At 45.1% G+C, this 21,880-nt stretch overlaps 1 long non-coding RNA gene across 2 annotated transcripts; it reads right to left on the reverse strand.

Annotated features, from left to right (window-relative positions):
• Window positions 1-631: 631 nt before the first annotated feature.
• On the reverse strand, window positions 632-15,773 carry LOC146189607 (uncharacterized). 2 transcript variants are annotated; one of them, XR_014707673.1, is made up of 6 exons: window positions 15,473-15,773; window positions 9,166-9,298; window positions 8,371-8,498; window positions 7,292-7,432; window positions 6,379-6,513; window positions 632-2,064 (listed from the first exon to the last, which is right to left on the reverse strand). It is a non-coding gene; the product is annotated as an uncharacterized LOC146189607 (long non-coding RNA). The 2 variants fall into 2 exon arrangements; XR_014707674.1 differs by lacking the exon at window positions 632-2,064 and having other exon boundaries at window positions 4,295-6,513.
• Window positions 15,774-21,880: the final 6,107 nt, after the last annotated feature.

Genomic DNA, 21,880 nt, shown 5'->3' on the forward strand with positions numbered 1-21,880 from the left:
AAGCCGAAGATCTGTTGCGTTCATGTAGTTCCAGTCCAAAGATTTCTGGCGTTATAGCTTCTTGTGTCGCCTTGATATATATGAATACGTTTGTGACTGTATAGCGGACTTCTTTTTAGAACCTAGTTCTCTGGCAGACCACGATACCTAGCAAAAGCACAGGACTTCTGAGACCGACTGACGCCGCTATTGACACAATTCGAATGATGAAAACACAAATCGAACGCGAAAAGGAGTACATGGTCGTCGAACGTTTGGTCTCATCTCCATGAATTTCCAGTTTGGGATCTTTGCATTCTCCGTTTCATCGACACTGCCGCAGCTAAGGACTCCAGGATAAAATGCGAAGAGCTCTTCTGCTGTATTAACAGCATACCATCTGATTGAAGATGAGTTATCGCATGTCATCGCCAGTGTGCCGAGAAGGATTCGGATTCTCGTGACGATCAAATTAAACGAGCTCCAAAACACGAAGAATCAATGCATATTTCCTCAGGTTGAAAAGCCGAGGATCTGTTGCGTTCATGTAGTTCCAGTCCAAAGATTCCTATCGTTATAGCTTCTTGTGTCGCCTTCCAATATGTGAATACGTTTGTGACTGTATAGCGGACTTCTTTTCAGAACCTAGTTCTCTGGCAGACCACGATACCTAGCAAAAGCACAGGACTTCTGAGACCGACTGACGCCGCTATTGACACAATTCGAATGATGAAAACACAAATCCAGCGCGAAAAGGAGTACATGATCGTCGAACGTTTGGTCTCATCTCCTTGAATTTCCAGTTTGGAATCTTTGCATTCTCCGTTTCATCGACACTGCCGCAGCAAAGGACTCCAGGATAAAATGCGAAGAGCTCTTCTGCTGTATTAACAGCATACCATCTGATTGAAGGTGCGTTATCGCATGTCATCGCAGTATGCCGAGAGGTATTCGGATTCTCGTGACCAGGAAATTAAACGAGCTCGAAAACACGAAGAATCAATGCATAATTCCTCAGGTTGAAAAGCCGAAGATCTGTTGCGTTCATGTAGTTCCAGTCCAAAGATTTCTGGCGTTATAGCTTCTTGTGTCGCCTTGTACTATATGAATACGTTTGTGACTGTATAGCGGACTTCTTTTCAGAACCTAGTTCTCTGGCAGACCACGATACCTAGCAAAAGCACAGAACATCTGAGACCGACTGACGCCGCTTTTGACACAATTCGAATGATGAAAACACAAATCGAACGCGAAAAGGAGTACATGGTCGTCGAACGTTTGGTCTCATCTCCTTGAATTTCTAGTTTGGGATGTTTGTATTCTCCGTTTCATCGACACTGCTGCAGCAAAGGACTCCAGGATAAAATGCGAAGAGCTCTTCTGCTGCACCAACAGCATACCATCTGATTGAAGATTCGTTATCGCATGTTGTCGCAGTATGCAGAGAAGGCTTCCAATTCTCGTGAAGAATAAAGTAAACGAGCTCGAAAACATGAGGAATCAATGCATAATTCGTCAGGTAGAAAAGCGCAGGATCTGCGTTCACGTAGTCTTCGGCATTCTCGAAAAGATCGCCACGGAAGAATCTTGGATATGTGGTGAGTAGGCGACGCGGGGTGGGGATTTAACCTACAGCGTCTGGCAGACCACAAGCTTTGGTGGCCGTTGTGAGTGGCATTCCGTCAGAGAAAGGACTAAGTTGCGGAGCGAACTCAGACAACTAAGACAGAAAACCTTGCAGAGGACGGCTAGTCCTATTGACGGCAGGTGCTATTATGCCTGCACTCTCTTCTCTTTTTCATCAAGGGCAAAAAGTAAAGATCTCTCCCGCAGCTGCACCAATTCGTCATTGGTAAAAATAGCGCAATAACAACTGTTTGGGCATCCTCATTGCACACATGCACATTCACACAAGTGTCTTCTCACAAAGTATCAACACCGGTGCCGACTTAACACGCCACTGACACAACTAAGTCATGCAATACATGGGGAAATATGCACAATCAATGTAGTTGACCATGCATGAGGTCTGGCACATCGTAGTATTCTCTGCCGACAGCACTGGCTCTAGTGGAGAAAGGATACCTGCAAACAAAGCACCCGAGAGTGCACGCAGTTTTGAAACATCCAACACAATAACCAGGTTACTGCAACGAATGGTAAAAGAGGCAGTTAAAGTGGAACAAAACGGCCGGATACACAGGTCGTCTTGTATGCGGGTGCTTGACTGCATGACACAACAAGAGTACAATAATAAAGGCTGCTTGCAACCGAGGCTTTAAGGGAAGCTGAAACACGTCTTTAGAGTTTTCTGTCCACTGAACAAGACTATCGTGCCTAAAAATGGCAGAAATGAACGCAAACGACACTTTTTACAAGAAAACGAGCCCAAGCGCGTCCGCCCTCCAAACAAACGCCGCTGTTGTCCGTGATTGGCCGGGTCCATCATGACGTCATTCTCGGTATACCAAGCCGAAGCCGGCGATGTTGCTGCGTGCGCGCTGCTTCCGGTGACTTCACAGCCCGATTTAAAATCTCATTGATTATTCGAACTATGTAAAACAGCTTGGACACTTACTGTAAATGTTAAAGCAACCAACAGTTCCAAAAAACGGCGCTGCGAAAAACGCTGTCGAGTACCATCTATTCTCCTCTGCCTCAGCTTTCAAAATCATTAAAACATGCTGCATAATTTTGTTGCACTAGTAATAACGGCCACTTCAATAAGGCCCTTATGCAAGGCTCTGGCACCACGCAGATATGAAGATTCTAGGGCATTTGTGAATAGCCCAGGATATTTAAATTTTGGCATAATATTGTAACAGGAAGAAATACATTTACAAAACAGGATTAAATACATATGCATTGAGAGACGGCCAAGGAGCCAGACATTGAGGGCCCAGCGTTCGACGCACTTCTCATATTCCACAAAGGAGCGCGCGACTTCGTCCTAAACGTTTTCCACCCGTAGCATTATTGCATATGGTCATTTCTTGTCTCGACGTTGCACATTAGCGGTGACAGACAAAGCAGTGAATGATTCGGAATCAGTTTTGTACGCTTAAAGTTCCTGATGCGAGGCGGCATTGGACCGCACACAAACGTTTCTCGCAATCGCCATAACGCGGATTACACAGAAAGACCATAAATTTCGATGAAAATGCAACGTATTCCAAGTAATTTTAGTGGAATGGAAAAATTGTGAAGGGCATAGAAAACTGCCTCATTAAAACGGTGTTTCTGGGCTGCGTTCATTTATTCGAATGATTCGAGAGCGCATATTTTCATTCCTGTACACACAGTTTCTTCCATGTAGTCCCGGCTATGCATGTAATCCCGTGTTATTAACAACTTGTAGTGATGCGAGCAAAGAAATGGCAGATAAAATCGCGAAGCTCCAGTGCACATGCGTTGAACAGGTACCCGAGAGATACCACTGTTTTGAACTCTGCCGGTCTGAAGTCGCGAAAACGAGTTCTCACTGCGCCGCCTCTTTTAACGAACGTCTGGGGTGAGCATACCCCAGCACTCATGGCCGCTCCGGTGACCATATCATCTCAAAATTGACGTCCTCAGTTCCGTCGGTATCTTTTCTGTACAGTTGGGCATCTTTTAAATACCTTAAATCCAATCCTGCTTGCATTTTCTACGCTTAGCGGGCAAGAATTCGGATCTACAACAATTGCAAATTCTTCTGTAAGGGTCTTATTGGACTGGCCGTAACTACTAGCGCATCAATATTATGCAACATGTTTTTAATAATATTGAATGTTGACGCGAAGGAGAATACCTAGACAAAGTTTAAAAGGTATCAAAAATGGGATTTTTTTTTTTCTGTCCTCAAAACGTTTTATTGTTATGATGAAGGTGATTGCGAAGAACGTCTGTGCGCTGCCCGATGATACAGCGCATCATGAACTATACGCGTACAAAACTAATTCTGAATCATTCACTGCTGTGTCTTTCACTACTAATTTACAATGTCGAGACAAAAAAATGACAAGATGCAATATTGTTACGGGTGGAGAACGATCAGGTTGAAGTGGCGCGCTCGTTTGTGGAAGGTGAAGATAAGTGCGTCGAATGCTGGGGCCTCATTTGCCTGGCTCCTTGGGTGTCTCTCAACGTATATATCTTTAATCCTCTTTTGTAAATATATTTCTTCCTGTCACAATATTAGCCAAATTTTAAAAATCGCGGGCTATTCACAAATGCCCCAGAATCTTCATATCTGCGTGGTGCCAGTGCCTTGCACAAGGGCCTTATTGAAGTTGCCGTAATTACTAGTGCAACAAAATTATACATGTTTTATATGATTTTGAAAGTTGAGGCAGAGGAGAATAGATGGACAATGTTTAAAAGATATAATTTTCTTTAATTGTCCTCAGAACTTTTATTGTTGGCTGTTTTCTTGAAATTAGCGATACTGTACCTCTCTATTGAAACGTTATACAATAATACGCTTTAACTTTTTGATAGATAACTATGCTGAGAACATAGGGTCAAATTATTGCTGTTCTGCCATAAATATTTATTGAAATAAAGCACTGCAAAGTAGGCAAAATGTTAAGCAAAAATTTACTGCATACAAATAAAAACATGCATGTATTTAGTCAGACACCTTTCAGCTATCTAACATTAACATATTTGTATAATTCATAACCAAAGTTCGTCAAAACAGCAGAGAAGATAAGCGCGGCACTCCACCCATTCGTCGTTATTAATTCCCTGTGCCCCGAAAAATGTTTTGGCAGCAAAACCAATCGCAGCACTCTTCTTTGCAGTCATCAGACAACAATGTATAAAATTTTGCAAGAAATTTAAAAGGTCGACCAACCATCCTTCGTTCGATCTTACGTGGAAACACCCTATTAGTTTCTCATTGGCGCTACAGCAGACGACGCTTGGGGATGAGCAGCGCTGTAGTAAACGAGCTACTCATAGAACTGCCTACTGTAAATCACTTTGTCTGATACTGAAATGAAGATATCATTAATTACGGCGCCGCCTTAGCAGAGGAGCTAATGTATACAAGATACTCGGATGAGCCGCTACGCAGCTGTGAAGAGAAATTTGCTTGTATCGCAGTTATTACTCCAACCCGCATCTCGGTATGGGTCAGCGATCCACAATAAGGATTAATTTTTTTTTTTTTACATTCCGTTATCCCTGGGCTTATTATTTAAGACAGCAATAACTTTAGGTACGCTTTCTTGACGCTAGCGCAAGGGATCGACGGACAGCTTGCGGGAGGCGTGGCATGTGGAGGCAGTGCTGCCTTGGACGAAGCTTGAGTGTACCGCTGCCGCGCGAGCAGCACGGCATTCCAGTCACTGCGTTATAAATGACTACTGAAAATGCAGCTTCATTCTACCAATCATATATCGTTTGCTGTACCTAACTGGTAACTGTTGACTAACCGAGAACGGCAGCGAGCAGTGCAACAGTAAGCCACGAATCGCGTTTTAAATTTAGTTTCCTCGGGTAAGGGTAACGACGGTGAATCCAGCCGTGCAAAAACGGTATTAACCTAATTAGGTGCGGGCACAATGGCAGGACGGCATGCGGACTTCAGTTGCGCTGATTTAATTAGAATCCCTAGTGGCCGCAATCGCTACCAAGAATCGATTATCGTCATCGACAAACAATCATCAGTACAAAGCACAGCTTATTCCAGAGAAAATCATAGTTTTTCTTTCCTTTCCATGACAGAGACCCACTGCGCTGAAAGTTTATTCTGGGAAACTATAAAGCACCACGCCAACTCGACCACCAATGTTAGCACAAAGAAAAGCCTCGCTGATAGGCACTAGTCGCTTCACGCACTTACAAGAATGCTGACACGAGGAAAATGTTTTTTGAACATCGGACGGCGTTTATTTTACAACTGAGAAAAATAGGCTCACTATATAGTCGGAGAGCGTCGAGAAGCGCGCGGCGCCGCACTCCGCAACAGCCGCGTATCTGCTGGTTGACCTCGTCGAATCTGAACACACGGAAACTTCAGCGCAGAACCGAACTGTAAACAAACGGCACCAGCAGCAGATTGCGCTGACCTGCCGATCACTAAAGCGTACGTGGGATGGAGAGAAGCATGCAAAACGCGCGTCCGACCTAGCCGACCGGCAGGCATGCCGAGATTCGAGTCACATTCGCCCTTTCCACAGTTTCGGCGATGGCATGGCAGGGGCGAGTTTTTAACAAGCGTTCGTTTTTGTTTTTCGTTTTTATCGACATAACTTACAATAAATTGACGCACATTATTAACGAGACCCCTTCTTTCCAACCACCGAATGTTATGCAATTCGAAAACCGTTTCAGCTTCCCTTAAAGTACACATCTGCCGTACATATGATGTGGAAAGCCTGGTTTTAAGATAATTTCGGTTGCACTCCTCACTTGGTTTAGAAACTGCGATGGGTTCCAGGCGCCTCTGAAGAATGGCAAATGTGGCAGAAGCTTGCCAGAGCATCAGGTGTGAGCACGAACGACGGGCCCCGGTGCCATGTGCAGTCAGAACCGAAGCCCATGCATCTGTAATAACAACAGAGATTTGAGCTAGTTGGTTCATCTTCGATATTTTACGGCGCGGCGACAGGGGATGAGGAACAAGAAGAGACGACAAGACAAGCGCTCGGACTAACAACTGAAGATTTAATGAAACATACAAGGAAATATATTCTCACATGACAACCAGAAGCGCATGCGCTATCCCTTCCCGCGAGAAAACCAACATACAGCTATGGATCCAAATATTACAGTTCACAATCATTGATAATTACTGAAGGTATGCTAACGCACGAGTCACTATTTTTATGGATGTGATAGGCTTCACTGAGTTCTCTGGTCAATTTGTTTTGATTCCTGAAAATAATCTTAGCTTTATCAAGGATCGGAGGCATGCGTTTTTCGACACCTTCGATGCATGCACTCCGATCCTTGATAAAGCTAAGATTATTATCAGGAATCAAAACAAATTGACCAGAGAACTCAGTGAAGCCTATCACATCCATAAAAATAGTGATACGTGCGTTAGCACACCTTCAGTAATTATTAATGATTGTGAACTGTCATATTTGGGTCCATAGCTGTATGTTTTGGTTTTTTCGTGGGAAGGAATAGCGCATGCGCTTCTGGTTGTCATGTGAGAATATATTTTCTTGTATGTTTCATTAAACCTTCAGTTGTTAGTCCGAGCGCTTGTCTTGTCTTCTTGTTCCTCGTCCCCAGTCGCCGCACCGATAAAATACCTGTAATAACAAGGGCAGAGCTGTAACCAGAAGACGTGAGCAAGCAGAATCTGAGGGCTTACTCTAGGACCGTTGATCCGACGACCTGAAGCACTGTGGAGGTATGTCGCAGCAGGAGAAATATTCTGCACGGTGTGCAACTGGAACTCGTGTGATATCGAAGTCAGCTGGTCGCACGAATGACGTGTTGATAGGAAGAAGACCTGCAGCAAAAAATAAATGAAACATGAAGTCTTACACAATGTAAAAATATGACAGGTGTAGTACACCTGTCATCGGTAGCGGTGTTGCAAGAGGCGTAATAGCAGCGCGCATAGGTTTGCTATCGCCGCCATAAAGGGATTGCGAGCGGTCATCAAGAGCACTTTTCAAAAAGCTTTTACAAATTACAGGCTCCACGCAAAGATTTTAATTTCACCACCTGTATTCATTTCTTGAATTATTACATCACTGCAAGAACCGTTTCGGAGTCCTTCAAGTCCCCTTACGAGCGGAATGCGAAACGAAGGCAAGTTCCGAACACAGTTTCGTTATAAGCTTGTTCTGCGTTTTCCAACTTCCGATGCTATTTCGACGCCTCCAGTGCTATTCCAACATCTACACTTTGTCAAAACATGTTTATTTGCATGTATGCAGGACGCCATAAACTTGACATCTTGTCCATTCATTTTCCTATTGCGTGATCAGCTGATGGCTCATCGCTATCATTAACTATCACTATTTTATTAACCAATCTGTTGACCTCAAGTGATGAGGATTATAGTTGACCTAAAATCTCACTGAATTAGTCTCACCTCGTTACCATGACTAGTAACGTACGTTGCATTGCTAGGACCTATTGTCATCAATGACCTGTTAATTACTTTGTTATTGGTATTGTCATTCTGATCGTCATTATCTCCTGTACTCGTCTCGTCGCACACCTTGTGCACGCCAACAATAAGCCAAGAAATGATTTCGCATTAATATTATGCAAGGCGTGCAACTGGAGCACATAGTGTCCCTGACGATAGCTGGCCGCACGGAACACAGGTCCAAACTACGCGGATGGTGTGGAGACAGGAAGACCCGTGGCAAAATATAGAAGCAGACGTGAAAGTCGTACACGGTATAATATATAAAACATATAACGGATGCAAACCTGTAGGCGGCAGTGATGTCGCAGGAAACAGCACAGGGCGCAGATGTCCGAACAGACCATGGCCGATCTTCAGGAACGATACGAATGTGTTTTCTGCTCAAGAGGGTCGTCTGGTAATTCAAGCAAATCTGAAACAAAAAGGCAGCTTGGAACAAAGAAATGCATATCTGGTATACTCCCCATTGCTGCCGTGTAGCACAAGTTGTGGCCACACGGCACAAGTCAACGAGGAGCGGTGCATGCCCCAGTCAGAAGAGAAACATTGCCGCTCTGACCTTGGCTGCAGCGGAAACGCTACAGACCGCAGGCAGCGTCCGTTCTTCAGAGTTGCTTGAAGAGGTTGGCGAGATTTTCCGAGAGCTACGTGCGGCCACGAACCATATGTCGTACAATTACAGCGCACTTCCGTTCCTCAAGATGACATGGTGGCTGGGCCGCAACGGCTTTCGGAACGGGTGCTTATTCCGTGACGCAAACGGCAGCGGGCTTGCTTAGGTAAAGCTTCTTGAGGCAATGAAGTCATGCAATTCCTCGCGGATTCAATATCTACACCTACCCTGCCTAACGTCATCTAAACCAGCGGCCGCCCTGAGTCCTATTTCCCGCCGCGCTTTCGTCACGGAAAAAAGACCCGATGGCGACTGTCCATGAAACCGCTATGCAAGTGCCGAGATAATTTCGTGTTACAGTTTTGATGCACAAAAAAAAAGAGTAATCCAATGTGAGTAGCTGAGTTAGAGTATGGTTTCACAGACACAAGTCGCCCTCGCCACGAGACTTTGCCCCGCAACTCACCTTCGAAGCCGAAGGCCTGGCTGGAAGATAATCCTGCTCCCGCTCCTTGGCCGGTCAGGGGTGCACACAAACAGCAGGTCCCGGTGTCGTGTGCAGTGTCATAGGCTACGTATCCTTGACAGCAAAGGCGGAGCTGTAACCAGAAGACGTAAGCAAGTAGAATTAGGGAGGAGACCACACGCGAGAACGTATACCACCAGCAAGGCAGAAAATTAACCTGGTGCAATTAAAGCCTGTGAAAAGCTCTTTTCGAAACTAGACAACACGCATGAGCAATAGGTATCGCATCAATCCTCTCTGCAACGCAAAAAAATTTAATCTGGCTTCATTAACACTAAACATATCGGCGATCGAAAATCATGCTTCTCTCTCTCTCCTCCCTTTCCTAATTCTTTCCCTTCCCCTGCCAGAGTGCAAGAAAAGTGACTGAGTTGCGACAGCGCCCCACCAAGCTAAGTCAAAGCCCGCTTCACTTGACAGCATCCAGTGAGCGGGCGCACCCATAAAGCCCTGATGACCCTGCTGTACTGGCGGAGTGGTTAGGATGCTTGACTGCTGTGACCAAGAATGCGGAATCGAATCCCAGCCGAAAAGCAAGGCGCCCGTGTGCGGTGCGATGTCAGTGCGCGTTGGCCAGGTGGTCGAAACTTTAAGAGCCATCCACTACGGTCTCATATCGCTTTGAGACAACCCCGTAAACCAAACAACCAAGCCCCGATGACATCATTTGGTCTTTCTAGACGACATAGGGGAGGAAGCAGCGCGGGGAGGCATCTCTATGATCGGTATACCAAGCGACCGGCGGGAACACTTAAAAATTATATAAGCTCCACACAAAGCTTTTAAACGCCACTCGATTACTCACAGACCAGCACTATACATATCTTGGATTACAATTATACTACAAGGACCGTTTCAGGGACGATTTTGCAGAATGCAAAAGGGTGTGGTACATAGTTCCGTTATGAGCTCGTTCTACGTTTTCCGAGACCCAATACTATTCCGACGTCGTCACCTTGTCAACCGATATCCATGGCATGACTATTTATGCTGACCTAAATTCCCAAGAGTTGCGTTATCACTCATATCTCCCATAGCCTGAATCGTTTCGCGATGTTAAAAACAATAAACTAGAACTTTATCTGTCTCATCCTATCACATACCGTTATCACTAACATAAACTGGCCCTATTATTAGCTATCACTATCTTAGTAACTATCTATACAGAGTCTCCAAGCTAAATTTAGTGAAAGGTTAAAAAATCAAACATTTGAGATAGGCCAAGGAAACCAGTTGCTAGAGCTGGCCGTCTGACGCACCAAAGGCAATTTTTTGTTTCGCAATAAATAATTATTACTGAAGATAATTTTCCTAAATTTCTAACTAGTGTTTACTTTAGGCAATAAATGTGATTTGCAAAGTTGGAGAGCACCTTCAGAAACATATTCCATTTATTTGTGACAACGAACGCCTCACGCGTTTTTTTTTTTTTTCCTCGATCTGTAAGGAATGCGCGCGAAGTACAAAAAAAAATCGCGTGACTCGCGCATTCGCGCGCTACGATTGTGCTGCTCTGAACCATGGTTTAAGTGCACGAACCACCATCTGCCAAGCGATAAGGATTTACGACCTCGGCAAAAGCTTTTAGCAGTGGGACCCATCCGGGATGTTTCTTGGGCGTATTAAGAAATGAAAAACAAAAAAATCAGCTGCGACCGCGGCGTCATGGCACCGTTGCAGCGGCAGGCCGATATGTCCGCGTTAGATTCTTCACCCGCATCAGTCAGCCGGCGCACGTGACGATGCACTGCTCACCGCGCTCGCTGCAACCATCCCCAACGTATCCTCCTACCACCGGAAATCGGCTGTCGAGTCACGGCTGTCGGGTTCGTTCATAGCGCGCAAAAGCGTTAGACAAGTGTTTTTTCGCGGGCTTTCTCTTTAAGAGCTCGAAAAAAAAAAAAGATACACGTGAGGCTTTCTTTGTCAGAAATAAATGAAATGGGGGTTTCCGAAGGTGCTCTCCAACTATGAAAATCACATTTATTGTCTAAAGTCAATATTGAAAGGTTTGGGAAGTTATCCCAATTATTAACGTTAATAACAAAAAAAAAAAATTTGCCTGTAGTGCGCCAGACGGCTGGCAGCTGTATTCAAGTGGTTTCCCTTGTCTAGTTCAAATGTTTTATTTTTTAACCCTTGGCCAAAGTCAGCTTACGGTGGTTTAGTGAGGGGGCTGGAATGCAAAGCGGCGCAGGGAGTTCTGAGGAGTGTGCTTCTGCGCAGTGACTAAGTTTGCTTTCCTCGTTGTAAGAGTACAAAGTACGTGCGGTGCTGCGAATATGTTGCTCGCTTGCAGTACCTGCGCGTGAGTCATTCGCAAACGCCCAACACATGCAGTGGCGGAAAAGAAAAAGCAACTACCACATCCGATAAAAAGAGCGGATGTATACATTGACGCTTGGAGTCAAAACCTGGCAAATTAGACAAGACGCCGCTTAGCTGATGCATGAATAATTTTAACGTCTCTATAGCCGTATCACATAGCTGGCGCGAAAGTTAGCAGGACACGTGTGCTCCTCTATGATGTGTTAACGTTTTATAAAAAAGGACGCTGTTTCTCACTTTTTCATATTTTATATTTTTATTTCGTATGCTTTACACACGAATGCTCGTCATCATTAAACATTAGCTTTGCTTTCTGAGCAGTTTGGCGCTTTTGAATCATTTCTGCCTCTGATTATTTTAATTGACTGATCAATTACACAATAAAATTATCTTTACATCATCACATCATCAGCCTGATTATACCCACTGCAAGGCGAAGGCCTCTCCCATATTTCTCCACATAACCCGGTTCTGTGCTAGCTGCATCCACTTGACCCCTGCGAACTTCTTTATCTCATCCGCCCACCTAACTTTCTGCCGCCCCCTGCTACGCTTTCCTTCCCTTGGAATCCAGTTTTTTACCCTCAGCGACCATCGGTTATCCTCTCTTCGCACTACATGTCCTGCCCATGTCCATTTCTTCTTCTTAATTTCCACTAGAATGTCGGTAACTTGAGTTATTTCTCTGACTCACTCTGCACGCTTCCTATCTCTTAATGTTACATCTACCATTTTTCGTTCCATAGCCCTGTGGGTTGTCCTCAACTTAAGTAGAACTCTCTTGGTTAGCCTCCACGTTTCAGCCCCATAGGTGAGTACAGGCAAGATGCAACTGTTGTATACTTTCCTCTTGAGCGATACCGGTAAGCTGCTAGTCATAATCTGCGAGCGCTTGCCAAATGCGCTCCCTCCCAATCTTATTCTTCTTGTTATTTCCTTTTCATGGTCCGGATCTGCGGTTACTACCTGTCCTAAGTAGACATATTCGCCTACTACATCCAGTATTTCGCTACCTAATTTAAACTGCTGTTCCTTCCCGAGGCTGTTGAACATTACCTTAGTCTTCTGCATATGTATTTTCGAGCCTACCTTTCTACTTTTTCTGTCTAGGTCATCAATCATTATTTGCAGTTCATCCCCCGAGTTGCTTAGCAAGGCAATGTCATCAGCAAATCGCAGATTACTGATGTATTCTCCATCTACCCTTATCCCTAACTGCTCACATTCCAAGTCTCTGAATAGTACTGGGGAGATTGTGTCTCCTTGCCTAACACCTTTCTTTATGGGAATTTTGTTACTTTCTTTATGCAGAACTATGGTTGCTGTGCAGCCACTATATATATCTTCCAGCACTTTCACGTACCCCTCGTCTACCCCCTTATTTCGCAATGCCTGCATCACCGCCGAGGTTTCAACTGTCAAATGCTTTTTCGTAATCAATGAATGCTATGTATAAGGGCTGGTTATATTCCGAGCATTTTTCTATCACCTGATTGATTGTATGGATATGATCGATAGTAGAGTACCGTTTCCGAAACCCTGCTTGATTGCAGTCTAAGGTTGTCATGATTCTATTAGCGATTACCTTAGTAAATACCTTATACGTAACAGACAGTAAGCTGATTGGTCTGTAATTTTTAAGGTCCTTAGAGTCCCCTTTCTTGTGAATGAGGATAATGTTTGCATTCTTCCATGGTTCCGGTACCGTCGATGACACCAGGCACTGCGTATCTTAACAGCATCAACCATCAACTCTTCATTCTGAGCATTCTGACGCCTCTGAACCCATTTTATCCAGTTTTAATTTCTATAATGATTTCAATTCTTCAATCAATCAATTTTGAATTAGCGTCATGAAGCATTGGCTTCATTCTGAGCGTCTTGACACCCCTTTTATCCGATATTTGATTTTGTTCAATTATTTCAATTAGATTCGGTTTTGGTTTTAAATGAGACGCAGGATCTGAAAGGAGTCCGGAAATTTCGGCCAACTGGGGTTCATTAAAGTGTGCTGACATCGCAATGCACACGGGCGCCTTTCTTTCGCCTCCATCGAAAATCGGCACCGTGGCCGTGATTCGATCCCGCATCCTTGGGAACAGCATGTCGGGCGCCTTATTAATTAATTGATCTATAACTCACTAAATTTAGCATGATCAAGCATTGGTTTTTCCATCTGAGTACATTGGCACCTTTGAACATTTGTTCCAGTTTTTACATTTCTTTATTTCATCATTTAATAAATAAATCAATTACAATTATTTTATTAATCTGTCATCCCCCATTACATCGCTATCAATAATCAATCACAAGAACGACAAATTATCATGATACTATGTTTTTACGCAGTCCCCAAATTCCGGCACGCGGCACCGACTAGTACTACACCTAGACCGAAGGCTTTTCGACCGGACCAGCAGTACGAGATATCGTTGGAAAATTAGGAGGGCACTCATGCTCTACCGTTGAGGGTATGACGCAATGGCATTTCGAACACACGCACGTTTTTTTTATTCAGTTTTATGTTTTTTTTTATTCCTTTTCTTGTTTTCATGCACACACACACATACACACTGACAACCAGTATTAATTTCACTATCATTGTCTAATCTTGCAGTTATTTATCTCTATTATCACTATATACATCTCTTGTCAATATACGCTATAAGTCATTTACTATTAGTTTCATAGCTTATATTCATTGGCAATCCTTAATTAACATATTGCATACCATCAAGTACAATGCACACACATTAGCTCACACCAATTGAAGGCACTTTCGACACACACTCCCTTCCCTCTTTACACCACTCATGAGCCAAGAAAGGCTTTCCCCCTAAAAGTCTGCGGCAGTACATGAAAAAGGCATGCAAGTCGTGCACAGAGTAAACACATATAAAGACAAGCTCTCACTAGTTGGTAAACGCGCAACGTAGGACGTTTTCCGCATGCCGATTCCAGCAAAAGCTGGCTTTTTTTTTTTTTTTTACCCGCGGATTGACTTTCTTAACTTCCGTAGAAGGATGAGGTCGCGGTTCATCTTCCCAGTTTCGCGGAAGAAAGCGAATCGAAGCTGGCCGTTCACCCGCAAGCGGAGACTGACAGCAAAGCATGACGATGCGGGGCTCACGTTCAATGACCCGCGCGTGGAGGTGGCGTCTGACAGTGCAACAAGATGGCGCCGTGATAGTGCAGACGGTAAAGCCCCTTGGCAGACGGCGGCTGCGCGGGGTGTAGGAGAGCAAGATGGCGACGCGGGGGGAGCTCAGCAGACGGCGGCTGCGCAGGCTCGAGGAGGCCAAGATGGCGACTCGGGAAAAGCTTTCTCCTTTTCACTAGTGTGATGAGACCGCCCCCCCCCCCCCCCCCCCCTTTGCACTTTTCTTGTTAACGTCCTCTTTCAGCGTCTTCTCTTTTGCATTACACGGTAAACGCAGGGGGAAACGCGAATATTGTGAGCGTTGTCGTCAACGCTACGCCACTACGAGATTTTCTTGCTACAATGTGACGAGGCTTAACGAGTGCAAATCTGGCGGCGGCAGTGGGCCCACCAGAGGCAGAACAATGCGATAAATGGCGGCACACGCTTCTATGCAGTACCGAGGCGGAAATGCTTCTTGCTCTGGAATGTCTAGTAAATCACAGGCAAACTGTTCCTCTACACGACACAGTGGCCGTGTCACAAAGGCTTTTGAACGGGTACTTAGTGCGCGACAGAAACGGCAGTGAGCTCCTATCGCTATCATTTCTGGAGACAGCGACGAAATGCAAGGCAAGGCGCGGCAAACTACTATACAAGCACTTAGGTTATTTCATGTCACAGTTTTCATGGTAGAAATGCCATTATTCAAATGTAAGCAGTTAATAAAGCTTCACCGACACTAGCATAGCTCGCCGCGAGGACTAAATCTGCACTCACCTGGAAGCCGAAGGCATAGCTCGAAGACATCCCAGTTCCTCGGTCGACCAGGAGTATAACTGCCTCTACAGCCTCCCGTGGCGACGAACGAAGACGACGGCAAACAGCCGCCAGCGTCCAGACATCCACGAAGAGCACAGTGGTCAATAGCGCTAAAGGGAACCTGGCACGTCACGCAACGCCAGCGACGAAAGACGATCTGGCTGCCCGTGAGCCAGTCCTCCAAGAAAAACGGGTGGCGCGCATGCGCAGTCACTGATAAATCGTTCTAGAATGTTCTTTTTCGCTGTGATTGGTTTATTTCTTGGGGCTGCAAACACTTCCGCATCCGCTCGACTGTGCGCTTGTTGGACACGTGTACACGCCGACGCCATGACGAAGCACTTCGGCGCCGCTCTCCGAGCTGTCCAACGTTTTCTTTTTGTTTTGCGTCCGTCTGCGTCTGGCTGAAGCGATGTTAAGATGTCTTGAATTTTTTTAACAGGGGAGATTTCAGTGTGCGTGCCGTTCAGGCCCCGCTTGCAGGCGTTTGCTTGGGCGGCGCGTTTTCGCTACCGTCATCAGTACTTGAGGGGGAGCCGAGTGAAAGCTTTTAACCACCGTTCTTTCTTGATAACGAATCATTCCATACCAAACGTACCAGATTTTGTGCTCGACCGCTTCGGACATTGTTGCAAAATATTCGTGGACCTTTATCTGACTGGCTGTAGTAATTATCCTCAATATCTTTTGCGCAAAAGTATTCCGGGTCATGTAGTAACCCTTCGAATTTCTGAGAGGAGTGCAAAACATGGTCTTAGTATAGCATTTACACAAATCAATTGAGTTATTCCTTTTGAGAAGTTTGTAAATTGGATTGGTAAAACGTTTATTTGGGGCCTGCAGTAGAACGCGCGCGCTCCGGACGGGGCCTACGTCGTCCTCTGGGCACCGGCCGCGCGGCCTGAGTCCCCGCTCGCCGTGGCCGGCTCGCTGGTTCTCTGCCGGGCCAGCGCCTTGATGACCTGAGTTTGTAGAATTAAAAAATATGCATTGCGATTTTCAATTGCACAGCAAATACATTTGTAGCGCAAAGTGTTTGTCCTTTTTATTTGATTATTTTATCAAGAAATACGGTTTTAGCGGCTTTTTTAATACTTTCGGGACATTGGCGATCATGTTCCGCCGCTTTTTTGTAAATAAGCTAATATCATGCAATGCCTGGTATGTTGTTTGCTATTGTATGTGTGAGAAGTTTTCGTATTTGTAGAAGAGCGTCACCCTATATACCTGGTCTTGTCAAGAAAAAGATTCATACTTAAATACATGCTGCAGCATCTGTCCGGCCTGCATAGGTACAGAGGCCTCGTCAGGCACCAATTGCATTTAGCTTCTGTTCCTGCATCAGGCATTGCATTTGTCTGCTGTCAAAAAGCGAAATAATAAATAAATGAGCGGAAATGGGAGCAGCCATCGCGGCACCATGGCTAACGCAACTGTGCTCTATGTTCCGGAGGTTCTGGTGGCCCTGGTAACGTCCTTCATGCTGACCTCACCGTGCTGCAGGACAAGCCCTGCTTTTGTTCCGTCTGCGGAATAAGAAGAATCTTCCGCTGCTTACGCATTGTTTGAATGTACGCTTCACCACACGTGTTCATCGGATCTGGGACTGCAGCTTTGCTTTGGAGCCGAAGTCTTTGCTTCGGTTCCAATTACTTAAAACCTTCTTTCATTTGTTCGTTCGTTCGGTTCGGTAAAATATAGTAATCAATTATTTTGCGCTTTTTCGCGCGATCCGGGTGAATGCTGGTATTCTGTATAATGTCATGCGCGTCATGACAGAAAGAGTAAACAAAAAATTGATGACTGCTAATTTAAAGTGCGCTAGTACCGCACATCACATGAGCTTTTTTGCATTTCTACTTTGCTAAATATATGGCAGCTGCGGCCTTCATCGAACCCGCGGCCTTAAAACCAGTAGCCGAATGCCAAATCAAGCGTGTGAGGTGCAGACTGGGAAAAATGTAGTTTGTTCAAAAATCCATTTCTGCGTGTGTTGCATCCGCATGCACTTGGGTGTTTTCCTAACGGCATAAAATGTTTTAACACGTGCTTCAGGAATCATAGCTTTATTTTTTCATAACTATTAATTTAAGGTGGCTTCTATTCGTTCTTTATTGCATACAATTACTCATTTACAGTGCCCTTAAAGCATCACAGATGGTGTGGTGCTTGGTCTGAAGCAGTAGAAGCAGCGTACACAAAGGATCTAGTAACGTTGGCGTAGACAGCTACACAAGAAATAAGGAAGCATCATGCCTAAACAATTTAAATAAGCTTTCGAGAGTATAAATCGAGCATTTTTTTTTTCTATGAGTGAATACAAATTAAGGAATAAACATGCCTTAAGAGAGCAAAGAAGACGCTTAATCAAGCAAACCTATTTCAGAAGACTTAATCTTGCTAAGAAGCCACAGCTAAGAGAAAAGAGACAGCTCATGCCTTCCCACAGCAACGCACAGACGAAGTCAACCGGCCGGCGAGGAAGCGGGTGGCTTGGCGCGCTCACGGGTAGCGTGCGCAAAAAAAGTAATAAAAATAAGAGCATGAAACCATTACCATGGGAGTCAAGAAGCGGGCGAGGAGGATGACGAATGGGGGGAGCTGTCATTTTTTATGGTGCTCCCGGGCTGCGGCGTATTCACGTAACGCTGGGTCGTATGAGGATGATTCGCATTGCTAGCTTCCATTTCTGTCTCGCGAAAGGCGCGAAACCGTTTCGTCGGCGGCGCGGTACGTTGCTCGTTGGCATATCTCGTCGGACTCGAGCACTGCAGCCGTCGTTGGCGTCGTCTACTTTATATGAAATTGGACGTGATAGAGAAAAACAAGGTGGATGCTATAATTAGACAGCATATAAGGCGGCCCTGGGGTTACCTACCAATGCGTCCACCGAAAGGCCGCTGGGATTAGGGGTGCACAACACCGAGGCACACCTGGCGATGCACTCGGAAGGCTTTCGAAAACAAAAACTGGAAGGTACATATTGGAGAAGATCGGTATTGGGGTTGAGGCGCGATCCAGCCGGGGGCATGAAAGTTCAGGAGAGGCGGGAAATGCAAAAAGGGTTGTACATAAAGCCTTTGTCCAAGAATAAAGCTGCGTTTGGGAAGTACAAAGGGGCCGTCTATGTAGACGTTGCAGATTATAAGGGCAAGGACACATTTGCAGTTGTGGTGGTGGACGGACTACTTAAGCCGGCCGTATCCCGACCGCACTTTCAATGAAAATGGGAGCAGCCATCACGGCACCATGGCTAACGCAAAACTGCTGTATGTTCCGCAGGTTAGTAGAAGGTATTCCCTTCACGTCAAGAAATCAGACAATTGGTTCCTATTACTGAATCCATGTAAACAGGTGCTGTTCATCACTTTCAGTGAATATGTTGCCGTGACGCGTGCACTGCCTCTTTGTTCCGGCGATATTTAAAGCAAGCCAAGCACGCCCAAGCTGCGCTCCGACAGTTTAAACACGAATGACGAGACAGATACCAATCTCGAAGGGTCCAGTTAGCTATACTTAACAACGACTGGACCGTGGAATTAACTAAAAGCCAAAGCCTGTTGTGCGCCGAAGTTAAAATCGTGAAGGACAATCAAGCAATACTGGAAAGCAAACTATTAGATGTATTTAATTGCCTACAAGTTCTCGAATCGAAAACTAAGATTCTTAATACTGTGGAACCTGAGCTGATTTCCAGTTCAGGACGCAGCTAACCTTCTGACATCGCACCATGCAGCACTGCAGTCTCGTTTAGATACTCTGGAAGACCATTCGCGAAGAAATAATACGATCATGTGTGGCTTTACTGGTGCACGCGAATCATGGAAAGAGACTGAAGAGAAAACACGCTGCGTTGTCAGACCTATTAGGCGGAGATAATGAACGTGCCCATCGTCTTGACACTTTTTCATCGTCGAAGTGTCGCCCTATTATCAAAATTTCTACCTTTAAAGATAAGATGAAGGTATTGGACCTCCGTTCAAGGCGAACCTTTGCCTATCAGATGATTTTTCCTCAGCCACCAATTTAGCACGCAAGAAATTAACGGAATTCGCGAGGAGCTCATCGCAGTCACCAAAATACCGCCTGCGACAAACAAGTTGGTCGTTAATAACAGCGCTACGCCTTTCATCCAGGTTATGATAGCATTGAAGACCTTCAAGCGCTATCTTTTGTCAAAAGAGCACGGAATCGCCCTCTCCAGCAGGCTGAAAACAAGTCTTGTGAGCGAAGGGAGCCTATAGCTTGATATGAGGGGAAGTGGGCTGCCTTTATCACCTTCATACATATTCGTTCTGCTGACAAATGCTAGAAGGATTCTTAATAAACGCGAATCATTTGGTACTGCTGTCTACACGAGCGAGGCTGTACTATCGCAGTAACCGAAACATGGCTTCATCCTACACACCCCTCGCCAAAAAAAAAAAAAAAAAAAAAAAAAAAAAAAGAGGGAGAGTCGGACGTGGGGAATCACAGCAATTCGACTCCTTTCTGCCACTTCGTGACTGATTGGCCTAAAAGGAGACATAAAAGGAATAAATGGCTGCAGTACCCTTTCTCTGCGGGACTCTTACCCCCTCCCCCCATGTGGCCCGAACGCAGTCACGGCCAAATACGGCATGGTGGACTTGATACGGCAACTAAAGCGTAATCGGCAAGCATGGCCATTCGAAGGCGTTTATAAGAAGTCAAACGAAAGAACTCACTTCATATATGGCATACTTCTAACAAAACAACGTATTTATCTGATACTTAGCCTCACTTTTGCCATGAAAACTGACTCATCGAATTTTCATTACGCCTGTGACGGTTCAGTCCAAACCAAAATCACGTAATAACGGCCGCTCGTTAGGTTTGGGGCGTGTTGAAATCAAGTAATAACGCTAATCACTGTAAGTTCCCACATATCCCTTGCTGTAGCCTTAGCAGCATAAACGAAGTCTAACCTTCGTTCATTTGTTCGTTCGTTCGGTTCGGCAAAATATAGTAATCAATTATTTTCCGCTTTTTCGCGCGATCCGCGTGAAAGCTGGTATTCTGTATAATGTCATGCGCGTCATGACAGAAAGAGTAAACAAAAAATTGATGACTGCTAATTTAAAGTGCGCTAGTACCGCACATCACATGAGCTTTTTTGCATTTCTACTTTGCTGAATATATGGCTGCTGCGGCCTTCGTCGAACCCGCGGCCTTGAAATCAGTAGCCGAATGCCAAATCAAGCGTGTGAGGTGCAGACTGGGAAGAATGTTGTTTGTTTAAAAATCCATTTCTGCGTGTGTTGCATCCGCATGCACTTGGGTGTTTTCCTAGCGGCATAAAATGTTTTAATACGTGCTTCAAGAACCATAGCTTTATTCTTTCATAACTACTATTAATTTAAGGTGGCTTCTACTCGTTCTTTATCGCATACAATTACTCATTTACAGTGCGCTTACAGCATCACAGATGGTGTCGTGCTTGGTATGAAGCAGTAGAAGCAGCGTACACAAAGGATTTAGTAACGTTGCCGTACACAGCTACACAAGAAATAAGGAAGCATCACATTTAAACAATTTAAATAAGCTTTCGAGAATATAAATCGAGCATTTTTTTCTATGAGTGAATGCAAATTAAGGAATAAACTTGCCTTAAGAGAGCAAAGAAGACGCTTAATCAAGCAAATCTATTTCAGAAGGCTTAATCTTGCTAAGAAGCCACAGCTAAGAGAAAAGAGACAGCTCATGCCTTCCCATAGCACACGCACAGACGGAGCAAACCAGCCAGTGAGGAAGTGTGTGGCTGGCGCGCTCACGGGTAGCGTGCGCAAAAAAAAAACTAATAAAAATAAGAGCATGAAACCATTGCCATGGGGGTCAAGAAGCCGGCGAGGAGGATGACGAATGGAGGGAGCTGTCATTTTTTATGGTGCTCCTGGGCTGCGGCGTGTTCACGTAACGCTGAGTCGTACGAGGATGATTCGCATTGCTAGCTTCCGTTTCTGTCTCGCGAAAGGCGCGAAACCGTTTCGTGGGCGGTGTGGTACGTTGCTCGTTGGCATATCTCGTCGGACTCTCGCACTGCAGCCGTCGTTGGTGTCGTCTACTTTATATGCAATTGGACGTGACGGAGAAAAATAAGGTGGATGTTATAATTAGACAGCGTATAAGGCAGCCCTGGGGTTACCTAACAATGCGTCCACCTAAAGGCTGCTGGGTGCACTACGCCGAGGCACACCTGGCGATGCAACTCGGAAGGCTTTCGAAAACAAAAACGGGAAGGTACATATTGGAGAAGATCGGCATTGGGGTTGAGGCTCTAGCCGTGGACATTAAAGTTCAGATGAGGCGGGAAATGCACAAAGGGTTGTACATAATGCCTTTGTCCAA

This window comes from Amblyomma maculatum, chromosome 5 (genome assembly GCF_055883805.1).
Source record: "Amblyomma maculatum isolate TAMU_Amacu chromosome 5, ASM5588380v1, whole genome shotgun sequence".
Lineage (NCBI taxonomy): Eukaryota > Metazoa > Arthropoda > Arachnida > Ixodida > Ixodidae > Amblyomma > Amblyomma maculatum.